Genomic DNA, 15,210 nt, shown 5'->3' on the forward strand with positions numbered 1-15,210 from the left:
ATGGCTGATTCATGTCAATGTATGGCAAAAACCACTACAATATTGTAAAGTAATTAGCCTCCAATTAAAATAAATTAATTAATTTTTTTAAACAAGAGTTGTATTCTATGGTTTTCTTAGAGCATGTATAAAATTGCTAGGTGATCAGTATGAACAATTTAACCATATCATACACAATTTTTTCCTGTTATTGATAAAGTATAAGCATAGTAATAAAAGTTATCACATACTGGCTTTTCAAATACATTAGCACTAACTTTTTCACGTTGAAACTTACAAAGTTTTCTATTCTAGACTAGTATTTTACATTTGTGCTTTGGGAATTTTCAAACGATTTTTTTTTTTTTTTTTAATCTCATTTATTTCTCTGGACAGAGGAGCATGGTGGGCTACAATCCATGGGGTCACAAAGAGTCGGACATGACTGAGCTACTTTCACTTTCACTTCTTTGTAAGGCAGGGAGAACCAATATTGTTCTCTCCATTTACCAGCGAGCAAGGAATCACTTGGCACTCAGTAGATAAATTTCAGCTTCCTGTGTCTCCTCAGTCTGGGAGCTTTTCCCTAGTATTGTCTCTCCTGAAGTTAACAAACCCATTACCATCTATTTAGGAAGTTCACACATGTTACAAGTTTGAAACAAATCTAGGCTTCTTAGGGAAATATGAAGAAGAGAAGAAAAGCAAAATAAAGCACTATCTGTTAAAAACAGCAAGTTACTTTACAAGCAAAATAAGTTTATTCAAGGATAGCAGAGAATTGCAATTAGGGACAAGCATGCTGTGGCAAAAACTATAGGCAAGTCCAGCAAACAAAGGAAAGTAACTGTTACTTTATAGAGAAGAGGGAAAGGCTGGGAGGAAGTGTTTTGAATGAAAATCCATTGGAGGAAAGTGAGAATTTAGGTTAGTGATGGCTTCCCATTGGCTGAATGGCAATGTTCTTATTGGTGGCACTTGTCACTGGGCAAGGAGAAAATCTTCCTCCTGCTGGGGTAGTAAAGTAGTAACCTTTCTCCTGTTAGAGACACAAGGTATGTCTGTTCCTTTGGGGGTCCGCAGATGGCAATGAGTGGTAGCGTGTGAGGGCTTCCCCTTTTGGATTCCCAATTTCAGTTTAAATGAGGTTTCCTGTATTCAGTGTCACACTCCCAATCGAAGAAATTCAGTACTAAAGAACCTTTGAAACAGACTCTCACAAACCCAACTTATGTACCCTTGCCATAAACGGCACCCAGGCTAATTCTTCCTAAAAATCCACAGAGGGAAAATTGTTACAGATTAACTAAGGACTGAAGCATTCTTTGGCTATTCACTTTGTGCAGAACGGTTCAGTGAAAGATTTAACCAGAAACAAGGCTGTCTCTAAGCACAGAATATTTAAATGCTTGCTGTAGTTTTCTTGCAGATATTTGAATATATATAACAAGTATACACCTGTTGCACTTTCACCTACTAAAGATTTGCTAAAAATTTGTTCATTTTCAATTCCAATTTCATGTGGGGAAGTAAGATTTTTCTGTCAAATCATTATGTTTAAATAATAATCTTGTATATCTTTGTTTTTACTTCTTATATTGGCTCCCTATAAGAAATGACTTCAAGTTTATCAAACTGTTTAAATCTGGATAACAGGGTATTAAAGTAAAGATTTACCTCAAGTGCAAGTTGAGGGAAACTTCTCATATTTAGAGAAGCTGTTCTTATGCCTAAAGATGAGACTACTTTTGACCAGACCTTCTTTGTTTTGGGTTGAGTCACTTGAATGGCCCCACTGAGTTATGTAAACTCAAAACTCATAACATTAGTGTTATCTTTGTCCTTCAGGAAGTTGTAACAGGACAATTCATTTGTTTGTTTACTTAGTGATTTACCAAAACTAATCAGGAGAGTTGACTGCTAGGGTGAGGTAGAGGAATTTGTATGAGGAGGCTTCAGCTTCCTGGGAGAAAAAAAAAAAAGTTCCAACCTCCACTGTTGTGACAGAGGGTGAGATGGTTGGACGACACCAATCAATGGACATGAGTTTGAGCAAACTCCGGGAGATGGTGAAGGACGGGAAGCCTGGTCCAGTGCTGCAGTCCATGGGGTCGCACAGTCAGACACAACTTAGTGACCGAACAACAACAACCTCTACCGTTCCTATTCCTCAAAGTTCAGAGTTGAGGAGTATTGTTGGCATAGAGTAGAACAGAGGGGTACAGGATAAGGCCCAGGTGTAGGATAGATAAAAGACTAAAGTAAAAGAAAATTTTCCTGAGAAAAGTAGGATTCTGGGCCAAATACTAGAGTTCACAAAATGCCCAAAGATATTTTTTCAAGGAAAACATCTTCTGGATGCTAACAGAAGCTCTGCTGGGCATACTCAGTCTAGCATGCTTCTGGGCACTGGGGAGCAATGGCCGAGTGCAGAAATGTGAAACAGCTGTAATGTTGGAGCTCGTGTGACAACCTGTGGCCCAAATAAGATCTGTATCAGCAGTGGACCAACATCTGTTGAAATCCATCTTTAACGACTACTCCATGGCCATGGAACAACAGACTGGTTCCAAATAGGAAAAGGAGTACGTCAAGGCTGTATATTGTCACCCTGCTTATTTAACTTATATGCAGAGTACATCATGAGAATACTGGGCTGGAAGGAGCGCAAGCTGAAATCAAGACTGCCGGGAGAAATATCAATAACCTCAGATATGCAGATGACACCACCCTAATGGCAGAGAGTGAAGAGGAACTAAAAAGTCTCTTGATGAAAGTGAAAGAGGAGAGTGAAAAAGTTGGCTTAAAGCTCAACATTCAGAAAACTAAGATCATGGGATCTGGTCCCATCACCTCATGGGAAATAGATGGGGAGACAGTGGAAACAGTGTCAGACTTTATTTTTTGGGGGGGCTCCAAAATCACTGCGGATGGTGACCGCAGCCATGAAATTAAAAGACACTTACTCTTTGGAAGGAAAGTTATGACCAACCTAGATAGCATATTAAAAAGCAGAGACATTACTTTGCCAACAAAGTTCCATCTAGTCAAGGCTATGGATTTTCCAGTGGTCATGTATGGATGTGAGAGTTGGGCTGTGAAGAAAGCTGAGTGCTGAAAAATTGATGCTTTTGAACTATGGTATTGGAGAAGACTCTTGAGTGTCCCTTGGACTGCAAGGAGATCCAACCAGTCCATCCTGAAGGAGATCAGTCCTGGGTGTTCATTGGAAGGACTGACCCTGAAGCTGAAACTCCAATACTTTGGCCACCTCACACGAAGAGTTGACTCATTGGAAAAGACCCTGATGCTGGGAGGGATTGGGGGCAGGAGGAGAAGGGGGCAACAGAGGATGAGATGGCTGGATGGCATCACCGATTCGATGGGCATGAGTTTGAGTAAACTTCGGGAGCTGGTGATGGACAGGGAGGCCTGGCGTGCTGAGATTCATGGGGTCGCAAACAGTCGGACACAACTGAACGACTGAACTGAACTGAACTGAACTCCATGGCCAGGGGAAGTAAAAGCAAAGGAAGACTGATTAGTCCTGTTTTTTTTCTTTTCACAGCGTTTGGATGAAAAGTGACTCTGATTGACTGAGAAAGGCCTTGGAGTTCTTAGGCAATTCAAGAGTTGAGGGAGTTTCAAGAGAAACTCACAGGCAAATTAGTTACTAACATTTAAAAATAAGAATTTTCTATCAGCACTGTTGTCTATACCATCTTCCTATAAAGTTTCAGTAGAATAGACTATTGGCTTTTTCTGATTTGTTTGAACTTACTAATAGTAAATTAAATGTCTGTTACATGAAGTAGTTTGAACTTTTTCTATGGCATTTGACTTGTACCTATTACAGGACCAGTGAGTAGAAATTAGTCACTTAGATTTTGAGAACACTTATGGGGCTTCCCTAATAGCTCAGTTGGTAAAGAATACACCTGCAATGCAGGAGACCTGGGTTCGATCCCTGGGTAGGGAAGATCCCCTGGAGAAGGGAAAGGCTACCTACTCCAGTATTCTGGTCTGGAGAATTCCAGGGACTGCATAGTCCATGGGGTTGAAAACAGTTGGACACGACTGAGCAACTTTCACTTCACTTCACTTCAGCAGACCATCCAGCATCTAGATGTATTTAACTGAGACTCACATGCATATTTTATGTAGAAAATTTAATGTTATAACTGTCTTGTGAATGTAAATCTCATAAAAATCTTAAAAACTGAAATAAAAATAAGAATTTTCACATAAAGTTCTTTGGGGGGAAAATAGTTCTCTTGTAAAAAACCATCTGAGAATCTTGTAACATTGGACTCAAATTCTGATTGTAAATTCCAAATGGAGCTAAAGAACAACTACCTGCTTTAGATGTGATATGCGTCCTCCAGTTTACCACACCCCATTTCGTCACTGACTGAGCCAGATGATACTTGCCATTTTTTTCACTCATTGTGTTTTTATCATGACACAAGTCCTGGATTTAGTACTAATTCCAGTTATTCACAATACTTACCTGGCACTGGAGTTCATAAATTCTATCCTAGACTCTGTCTTTCAGATGGTATTTGTAATCTCAATTCCTTAGTATATTTCTAGTCCGCATCAGCAGAATGTCCTGCTGAGTGGAGTCCACCTGATTTTTTTCTCTACTCCTCTAACTCTTCTTCTACCCTTGTTGACAATTGTTGCAACTTGTCAACTATAAAGTTGTCCACAGATTTTGAATGTTCCCCTCAAAATTCTACAGGAATTAAATCCAACAACACAAAGCAGTTATTAGAGACACCCAGGTTGCAGGAAAGAGAGTGGTTCAGCTCAGTTCAGCTCAGTTGCTCAGTCGTGTCTGACTCCTTGCGACCCCATGAAGAGAGTGGTAGGTCTCCCCAGTTAAATACAGACTCTTACTTCCTTTTCTCGGCTGTGTTCTGAAAATGGGGAAGGACCCAAAAATAGCAATACTACTATTAATAATTGAAAATTCAACTTTTAACATATTTTTCTGATGAAAGTAAAAATTTCCTTTTAAGAGGTTTTGACTTCATACTGGAGGCTAAGGAGACATGAGAAATAAACACAATGTGAGATCCTGGAATAGATATTGGGACAGAGAAAGGATATTCATGGAAAAAAAATAAGAAATTTGAGTAAGACTTTTAGTTTAGTTAACATTGTTGTAGTAATGTTACTTTCCTGGTCTGTATCACTGTACTGTAGTTATATAAGAAGATACCATGAGGGGAAACTGGGCAAAGATTATATAGGTACTCTGTACTATTTTTGCAACTTTGTCTAAAATTATTTCAAAGTAAATGTTTTCACAATTTAAAATAAATTTTATATTTTTCTTTATGGGCTTCCCAGGTGGCGCTAATGGTAAAGAACCTGCCTGCCAATGCAGGAGACGTAAAGAGATGTGGGTTCAAATCCATAGATTGGGAAGATCCCCTGGAGGAAGACAAGGCAACCCACTCCAATATTCTTGCCTGGAGAGTCCTATGGACAGAGGAGCCTGGCGGGCTATGGTCCATAGGGTTGCAAAGATCAGACACGACTGAAGTGACTTAACCCATAAGCACACAAACATTTTTCTTTAAATGCATCTGTTAAAACATATATCTATGATGTCAAAAAGAGTGAATATGTCCAATACTAAACAGTACTGAAATATTTAGAAAAAGATATCTGTACATTTGTGTAGAAATCCTTCTGTGATGTATATACATTCCCATGGCACACACTATGTTACCAGTTGTTAGATTATCCATGGTCTGGCTATCTCCCTGGTTGTATTGCTCTATTTTAGTCTCTTAGTATCAGCTTTGCCTGGACTAGGTCCAGAGATAGCCAGTGTTCTTCAACATTATGTGCTGTGTGTTCTACATGCAGTGGGCCAGTTGCCCAAGCACTTCTCTTACCCTAATAGGAGGATCTAACTGAGTCTAGCCAGTTTCACATGTGTGATACTCTAAGGGCCACTGTGCTGTGCCCATTCATGTCCGAATCTTTGTGACCCCATGGACTATGGCCCGCCAGGCTCCTTTGTCCGTGGGGATTCTCCAGGCAAGAATACTGGAGTGGGCTGCCATGCCCTCCTCCATGAGATCTTCCCATCCCAGGGATCAAGCCCAGGTCTCCCACAATCCTGCAGGCAGATTCTATACAGTCTGAGCCACCAGGGAAGCCCCTAATGGGACACTACCTTCTCCCTTAAATACACCATTATGAGTCAAATCTCTTTTTCATCAACATTGGTATTTGCTACCCTTATATCTTAGTTCACTCAATAAATATTTATTGAGCATCTGTTATATGTAATGGACTGGGCTACACCATGAAAGCCGACTCATTGGAAAAGACCCTGATGCTGGGAAAGACTGAAGGCAAAAGAAGGGGCAGCAGAGGATGAGATTGTTAGACAGCATCACTGACTCAACAGACATGAATCTGAGCACACTCTGGGGGACATGTTAGATAGCATCATTGACTCAATGGACATGAACCTGAGCAAACTCTGGGAGACAGTGGAGGACAGAGGAGCTTGGCGTGCTTCAATCCATGGGGTCACAAAGAACAGACACAAATTAGCTACTGAACAACAAAAACAACAAAGCAATGAGATTACAGATAAGAAAACATCTTATCTTTATGGAACCAGACACATACTTGGTGTGTGTACTTAATGAATGAATAATTGGCTGTTTTCTTCCTTCTTTCCTTCCACTTTATTCCCTTTTTTTTTTCTTCTTCTCTTCCATTTCAGGTCTTGAATGATAACTCTCTCTGGCTCCTAAAAATATTTTTAAAAATCTATTTCAGTCACCAATTTATTGTATAAAAGAATCTTGATTATATAAAATTAGCTCAACTTTGCTAATATTAACATCTATAACTTTTGTTTTTGAAAAATACTGCATGGTCAACAGGTTTCATTGTATATGGCTTGTCATTCAATATAAAATTTATATATTTGTGAGCATAGGTATAAACATGCAAAGACTTGGAGGCCTCGAGTCTTGCTCTTTTCAACAGCCTGCTTCCATGGCAACAGAGTCTATTAGAAGCAACCTTGTCACCACAACTTTAGGTTCAAATAATTTCACAGAAAAGATAAAAAGGTATGTGGCAACTCTATCTTGCTCCATCTTTTATATAAAGTAATTTCTCAGAAACATGATCAGCATTTGAGACGACCGTGATTAAAAATTAAAAGGCCCTGAGAAAGAGAAAAATACTATCCATAACATGGATTTTGAAAACTTAATGAAAGGTAGAGGAAACATGGTAGGACTGCAGTCTTTAACGTTTTCTGCAAAGTGAACAATTGATCCAAAGTTTAAAACACGAAGCTTTAGCTCATCACTGGGAGACTAAAATGTTTATCCTTAAGAGTTTATACTTAGAGGCTCGTGGAAAACAAAAACATTTTTATCCATTAAGGTTGAAGAAATCCTCAATTTATAGTGTCACTTATTACTTGGATCAGAAAGTCAAACATGAGTGCAAATATATCATTATGTCCTTTGAATGTTAGAGGACTTTTTCCAAACCCATTGTACAACAAAGGCAGAGGGGCCCTATGTGTGTGTGTGTGTGTGTGTGTGTGTGTGCGCTCAGTCATGTCCAACCAATGGACTGTAGCCCTCCAAGCTCCTCTGTTCATGGGATTTTCCAGGCCAGAACACTGGAGTCGGTTGCCATTTCTTACTCCAGGGGATATTCCCGACCTAGGGATCGAACCCACATCTCTTGCATCTCCTGGATTGGCAGGCAGATTCTTTACCACTATACAACCTGGAATGCCCTAAGAGGGGCCCTAGGACGACACAGAACTGTCAGCCCAACATTTTTTGTTCTTGGTTCACTGGCTTTCCACATCTCTGTGCTCTAAAACACTCTGTGTCAATTTTGTTGAACTCAATAGGTCATGGAGTCTTCTCATAAGGTCTCAGTCATAGAATTAATTCCTGTGTATATTAAGTTTTATGGTCACAGACAGCACCAAAATTTCCACTAACCATAAGAAAAACTGGGCCAGCCAACAAGACTAAAAACTTCATCTTCAAGATTGTTTACTGAGGTTATTATAATGATTAAATATAATCAAGTACATTTTACCCATTTGTATTTAGTTTTATTAGAAGATTTAGCTCAGGTTGGGATTGTTTGGTCAAAGCAGCCCCTTCAGAGATAAGGACAGAGTAATTTCTGTAAAGAACAATAGACACAGTCTGGTCACTGGATATACCATTTAAAAATTTACTTATAACTTAGATAAATGTAACATGAATATATATGTAATCAATATCTAATATTGTCTGATGTCCATAGCAATATACATACACATATGCAAATTTGTCAATATGCAAATTTTAAATTCAGGATTTAAAGTTGGAATATTAGGGACTTAAATTCATAATATTAGATCAAAGTGTTGGTGCTTTTAAATTCTGCCCCAGCCTAGTTCATGGAAAAGAGTCTGGCAAAAAAAATCTATCTGCATTCTTGATAAGGCCTAGCATGCTATAGTTCATGGAGTTGCACAAGAGTAGGACACAATTTAGTGACTGAAAAATAACAACAAAAGTATTTTTTTTAATAAATGTCTTTCCCCACCAGAATACAAACTCCAAGAGCCCAGAGACTGTTTACATTGAACTCAGCATAATCACCAGCAGGCAGTAAATCAAATGTAGACTAGTTGAAGAGAGCAAGTTAAGTTCAAGAGCTACTTTTTGTTAAATTTCTTTTCATTTTTAAGCTTAGAAGTTACAAAAATTTAATTTTTAGATAATACTATACTTACAAAAAGTTGAAGAAATACTATAAAGAATTCTTATACACCTTCCATCATATTCTATAAATATTAGCTTACATAGTTCAGATGGTAAGGAATCTGCCTGGAAGGTGGGAGACCCAGGTTCAATCCCTGGGTTGGGAAGATTGCTAGAGAAGGGAATGGCAACCCACTCCAGTATTCTTGCCTGGGAAATCCCATGGACAGAGAAGCCTGGTGGGCTACAGTCCATGGGGTCACAGAGAGTCAGACATGACTGAGTGACTAACACTTTCACCTTCTATATAACCACAGTGAGTGCTAGAGTTCTAGTCACTCGGTTGTGTCCAACCCTTTGCAACCCCATGGATTGTAGCCCACCAGGCTTCTTCTCTTCATGGGATTTCCCAGGCAAGAATACTGGAGTGGGTAGCCATTCCCTTCTCCAGGGGATCTTCCCGATCCAGGAATCAAACCCAGGTCTTCCAAACTGCAGGCAGATTCTTTACTGTCTGAGTCACCAGGGAAGTTCCATATAACCACAGCATTATCATTAAAATCAAGAAATTAACATTAAAATCAATCTTAACATTAAGTAACACTATTATCTAATTTACAGACTTTCTTCAAATTTACCAATTTACCCACTAATATTCTCTATCTGGTTCAAGATCTAACCTACTATCATGTGATACATGTAGTTGTCAGGTCACTTTACTCTCCTATAAGCTGAAGTAGTTACTCAGCCTTTCTTTTTCATGACCTTGACACTTTAAAGAATGCTAGCCAGTTATTTTCTAGAATGCTGCTCAATTGGAATTTATTTGATGTTTCCTCATGATTGAATTCAGATTATTCACTGTTGGTAAGAATACCACAGTAGTGATGCTGTGTCCTTCTCTGTGCATCATATCAGGGGGCACGTGGTATCAGTTTGTCCCATCATAGGTAGTATTAACTTTTTTTTTTTCCATTTATTTTTATCAGTTGGAGGCTAATCACTGTACAATATTGTAGTGGTTTTTGTCATACATTGACATGAATCAGCCATGGATCTACATGTATTCCTCATCCTGATCCCCCCTCCCACCTCCCTCTCCACCTGATTCCTCTGGGTCTTCCCAGTGCACCAGGCCTGAGCACTTGTCTCATGCATCCAGCCTGGGCTGGTGATCTGTTTCACCATAGATAATATACATGTTTCAATGCTGTTCTCTCGAAACATCCCACCCTTGCCTTCTCCCACAGAGTCCAAAATTCTTTTCTGTACATCTGTGTCTCTATTTCTGTTTTGCATATAGGGTTAACATTACCATCTTTCTAAATTCCATATATATGCGTTAGTATACTGTATTGGTCTCTATCTTTCTGGCTTACTTCACTCTGTATGATGGGGGTAGTATCAACTTTGATCACATGACAAAGGTAAAAACAGCTGGTGGAGAACAGTATTGTGTAACAGCAGCCCAAATAGATTAAAATAAGAATATCTACGACATACACAAAATACATTAAGACACTCTATTAAAAAAAATCAGGCATGAAATAAGAAGAAAAAATGCTACTTTTCTAATCAATCAATAAATCTATAACAATATAGGACTCTTTCAAATTTCTGTTTTATCTTGTGTCAGTTTTGGTAAGCTGTATTCATCTATTTCACTTAAGTTGTTCAATATATGAGCATAAAGTTGTCAATATATTCTCTTATTGCGCCTCCCTTGTGGCTCAGCTAGTAAAGAAGCCATTTGCAATGCGGGAGACCTGGGTTTGATCCTTGGGTTGCGTAGATCCCCTGGAGAAGGAAAAGGCTACCCACTCCAATATTCTGGCTGGGAGAATTCCATGGACTATATGGTCCATGGGGTCACAAAGAGTCAGACACAACTGAGCGACTTTCACTCACTCACTCATATTCTCTTATTATTCTTGTTATGTCTATAATATCTATAGTGATGGTCCCTCTTTATTCGTTAGAACATCAAATTTTATTTTCACCACCAGACACATCCACAACTGTCATTTCTGTTTTGGTCCAGCCTTTTCATTCTTTCTAGAGTTATTTCTCTGCTCTTCCCAAGTAGTATATTGGACATCTACCAACCTGGGGACTCATCTTCCATTGTCATATCTTTTTGCCTTTTCATACTGTTCATGGGTTCTTGAGGCAAGAATACTGAGGTGCTTTGCCATCCCCTTCTCCCTGAACAGCCTGGCTCGTAGCTTCATGGAGATACACAAAGTAATGCTCAAAATCCTTCAAGCTAGGCTCCAACAATACATGAACCAAGAACTTCCAAATGTACAAGTTGGATTCAGAAAAGACAGAGGAACCAATGATCAAATTGCCAACATACACTGGATCATAGAAAAAGCAAGGGAATTCCAGAAAAGCATCTATTTCTGCTTCACTGACAAAGCTAAAGCCTTTGTGTCAATCACAATAAACTGAGGAAAATTCTTAAATGAGAATAAATACCAGACCACTTTACCTGCTTCCTGAGAAACCTACATGCAAGTCAAGAAGCAACAATTTGAACTGAACGTGAAACAACAGATTGATTCAAAACTGGGAAAGAAATATGTCAAGGCTGTATATTGTCACCTTGCTTATTTAATGTATATGAAGAGTACATCATATGAAATGCTGAGCTTGATGAATCATGAGCCAGAAATCAAGAGATTGCTGGGAGAAATATCAATAACCTCAGATATGCAGATGATACCACTTTAATGGCAGAAAGTGAAGAGGAACTAAAGAGCCTCTTGATGAGAGTGAGAGAAGAGAGTAAAAATGCTGGCTTAAAATTCAACATTCAAAAAATGAAGGTCATGGCATCCAGCCCCATCAATTCATGGCAAATAGATGGGGAAAAACTGGAAACAGTGGCAGATTTTATTTTTTTGGACTCCAAAATCACCACAGATGGTGACTGCAGCCATGAAATTAAAAGACCTTTGCTCCTTGGAAGGAAAGCTATGACAAACCTAGACAGCTTATTAAAAAGCAGAGACATCACTTTGCCCACAAAGTTCTGTTTAGTCAAAGCTATGGTACAATGGATGTGAGAGTTGGACTATAAAGAAGGCTGAGCACTGAAGAATTGATACTTTCAAACTGTGGTGCTGAAGAAGACTCTTGAGAGAGTCCCTTGGACTACAAGATCAAATCAGTCAGTTCTAATGGAAATCAACCTCAAATATTCATTGGAAGGACTGATGCTGAAGCTCCAATACTTTGGCCACCTGATTTGAGAGCCAACTCATTGGGAAAGGCCCTGATGCTGGGAGATTGAGGGCAGGAGAAGAAGGGGACAACAGAGGATGAGTTGGTGGGATGGCATCACCAACTCAATGGACATGGGTTTATCAAACTCCAGGAGATAATGGAGAACAGAGGAGCCTGGCATGCTGCAGTCCATGAGGTTACAAAGGCTCTGACATGACTTAGCAACTGAACAACAACAACAATGTGTATGTATATAATTTATGTCCCCTCTCTCTATTTCTTGATCTCCCTAGCTAGGAACTTAATCAATTTTGCTGATCTTTCAAAAAAACTAACTCAACTTTGTTAAATTTTTCAATTGTCTCTCTACTTTCCATTGATGTTATACCTTTTGCCTTTTCTTGTTAGAGTATTTTAAAGCCATAAGTTTCCCTTTAAGTACTGCTTTAGCTACATTGTACAATTTTTATAATTTTGTGTTTTTATGAGTAGTTTAAAATGTTTTCTAAATTCATTAGTGAGCTTTTCTTTCACCCATAGCTATGTATCAGAAAAACTAGAAATAGCAAGTGTTGGTGAGTATGTAAAGAAAGGGGAATCTTTATGGGCTTTCCAGGTGGCTCTGACAGTAAAAAGAACCTGCAGAAGACCCAGGCTTGATCCCTGGGTTGGGAAGATCCCCTGGAGGAGGGCATGGGTACCCACTCCAGTATTCTTGCCTGGAGAATTTGCGTAGACAGAGAAGCCTGGCAGGCTACAGTCCATGGGGTCACAAAGAGCGGGACATGACTGAGTGACTAAGCACAGCCAAGGCTAAGACACACTGCAGTTGTAACAAGAAAAATGTTGCAGCCTTAAGATGTGAAATTTACATAGCGGATTTTACTGTAAAGCAGATTGAAGAATTCAACATAGGAAAGAGACACTTAGCTAATGTGATGGGAGAAGATCCAGAAAGTTTTACCCAAGAGAATATTGACAGAGTGATTACTTAGCTTTTCCCCAGGGGTTTGAGAAGTAAGCCCAGCCAATAATGAAGAATCCTGAAGAGATTTTTCCAAAACAAAGAGCAATCCAGTGGGGAGAAGATGGCCACCCATTTCATTTTCTTTTTATACTGGCAAACAAGCACACTACTCATGAATGCATGAGGCACACAGAAAGCTACTAGATGTGAAGAAAAAAAAAACCAAAAAACAAAAACCAGTTGTGAGCTCAAGGTCTGTTTTCAGAAAAAACTAAAAACCAAAGACCCAATTGGCAGTAGATGACTGATGAAGGAGGAACTAGAAGAAATATTAGTGGAAAAACTGTCAGATCAAGAATAAGCTCAGTCCATTTGGCTGCTGAAAAGATTATCAATGTTGCCCTCTGGTGCTATTGAAGAAGAATTTGTGTTCATAAGCAAAAGTAATGACAAACTATAAAAATAATTTCAGCCTTTAGATAAAATGTTGATCTTGATATTTTCCTCTGTTGTGTTAAGAAAAAACAGCAGTATGTTATTTACTTTCCAAATTTTGAGATTTTCTAAATATCTGATATTTTCACTGAATATAGTGAATAAGTCTTGTCAGACAGTTTTCTTTCAGTGTCTTAAAGATATTTTTCCAGTGTTTTCTGGACACCATTGTTATTGATATTTAGTCATTTATATTCTTGTCCTCCTGTATGTAATGTGTCTTTTTTTCCTCTTGTTAATACTTTCTCTTTATTTTTCATCAGGATGTGCCTAGGGTGGTTTTCTGTTTTTCTGTAGTGAGACACTTAAATCAAAAATTAAGATTTTTTTCTAGCTATTATTTGTCATATATTCTCCACTTAAATTAACCATATGTTAGACTTCTTGCAATTGCTCCGCAGATACTGAGGCTCTGTTCATTTTCTAAAAAATCTTATTTCTTCTGCTATTCAGATTGAATAATTTCTGATGATCTATCTTTAAGTTTACTGTGATTTCTTTGTCATCTTCAGTCTTCTGCTAAACTTCCAGTATTTTTAAATTTCAGATATTTCACATTTCAGTTCTATAATTTTCTAATGGTTCTCTTTCATAGTTTGTATTTTTTGGCTGAGCTATCCTATTTGTTAACTCTATGGGGTCATATTTTTCTTTATGTTCTCAAACACAGTTAAAATAGTTGCTTTATAATCCTTATCTGGTAACTTCAATACCTGTGTCATCTAAGAGTCAGTCTTTACTGATCATATGTTCTCTTGAGTGAGAGATGCAATTTTCTGTTTCTTCATTTGTCGAATTATTTGGAATTGCATTATGTGATTGATATTTTATAAATATATATTTTATCTTGTGAGTTATATATTATAAAGATTCTGGATTTTCTTATATTCTCACAGAAGCATTGTGGGTTTTGTTGTTGATGTTTCAATGGAGAGTTAGTTTGACTGAACTTGAACTCCAAACTCTGTATCCCTGTAGAGTGAAATAGCTGAAAGTCTATTCAATTATTTTAGCCTTAGTTACTCCATACTTGTGCAATTCAGGGGTCAGCCAGAGATTGTGGAAGATTTTATACTCAGAATTTGAGGTATCTGGTATTGATTTTCTCTTTCCCTATGTTTTCTCTCTGTATTAGTTTCCTAGAGATGCTATAACAGAGTATCACAAACTAGGTGGCTTAAAACAAGAATTTGTTCTCTTACAGTTCTGAAGGCTAGCAGTCCAAAATCAAGGTATTAGCAATATTAGCTTGCTTCTCCTGGAGGCTCTGAGGAAGGATCTGTTCTATGCCTCTCTCATAGGGTTTGGAGGTTGCCAATAATAACTGGCATTGATTGGTTTGCAACTGCATATTCCAATCTCAGAGTAGAGAGTTCTGACAAAACATGATCCACTGGAAGAGTGAATGGCAAACCACCCCAATATACTTGCCATGGGAAAATCAGGAATTGTATAAAAAGACAAAAAGGTATGAAACCAAAAGATGAGTCCCCCTCGTCAGAAGGTATCTCATATGCTACTGGGGAAGAGAGGAGGACAACTACTAATAGCCCAGAAAGAACCAAGTGGCTGGGACAAAGCAGAAATGATGCTCAGTTGTGGATATGCCTAGTGATGAAAGTAAAAGCCAATGCAAAGAACAGTATTGCATAGGAACCTGGAATGTTAGGTCCATGAACCAGGGTAAATTGGATGTGGTCAAGCAGGAAATGGTAAGAATAAACATCAACATCTTAGAAATCAGTGAACTAAAATGGATGGGAATGGGAA

At 38.4% G+C, this 15,210-nt stretch overlaps 1 pseudogene; it reads left to right on the plus strand.

The window, feature by feature from the left end:
- Positions 1-2,398: 2,398 nt before the first annotated feature.
- On the plus strand, positions 2,399-13,405 carry LOC122422161 (annotated as a pseudogene).
- The last annotated feature ends 1,805 nt before the right edge of the window (positions 13,406-15,210 follow it).

The sequence above is a fragment of the Cervus canadensis genome, chromosome 19 (assembly GCF_019320065.1).
Source record: "Cervus canadensis isolate Bull #8, Minnesota chromosome 19, ASM1932006v1, whole genome shotgun sequence".
Taxonomy (NCBI): Eukaryota; Metazoa; Chordata; class Mammalia; order Artiodactyla; family Cervidae; genus Cervus; species Cervus canadensis.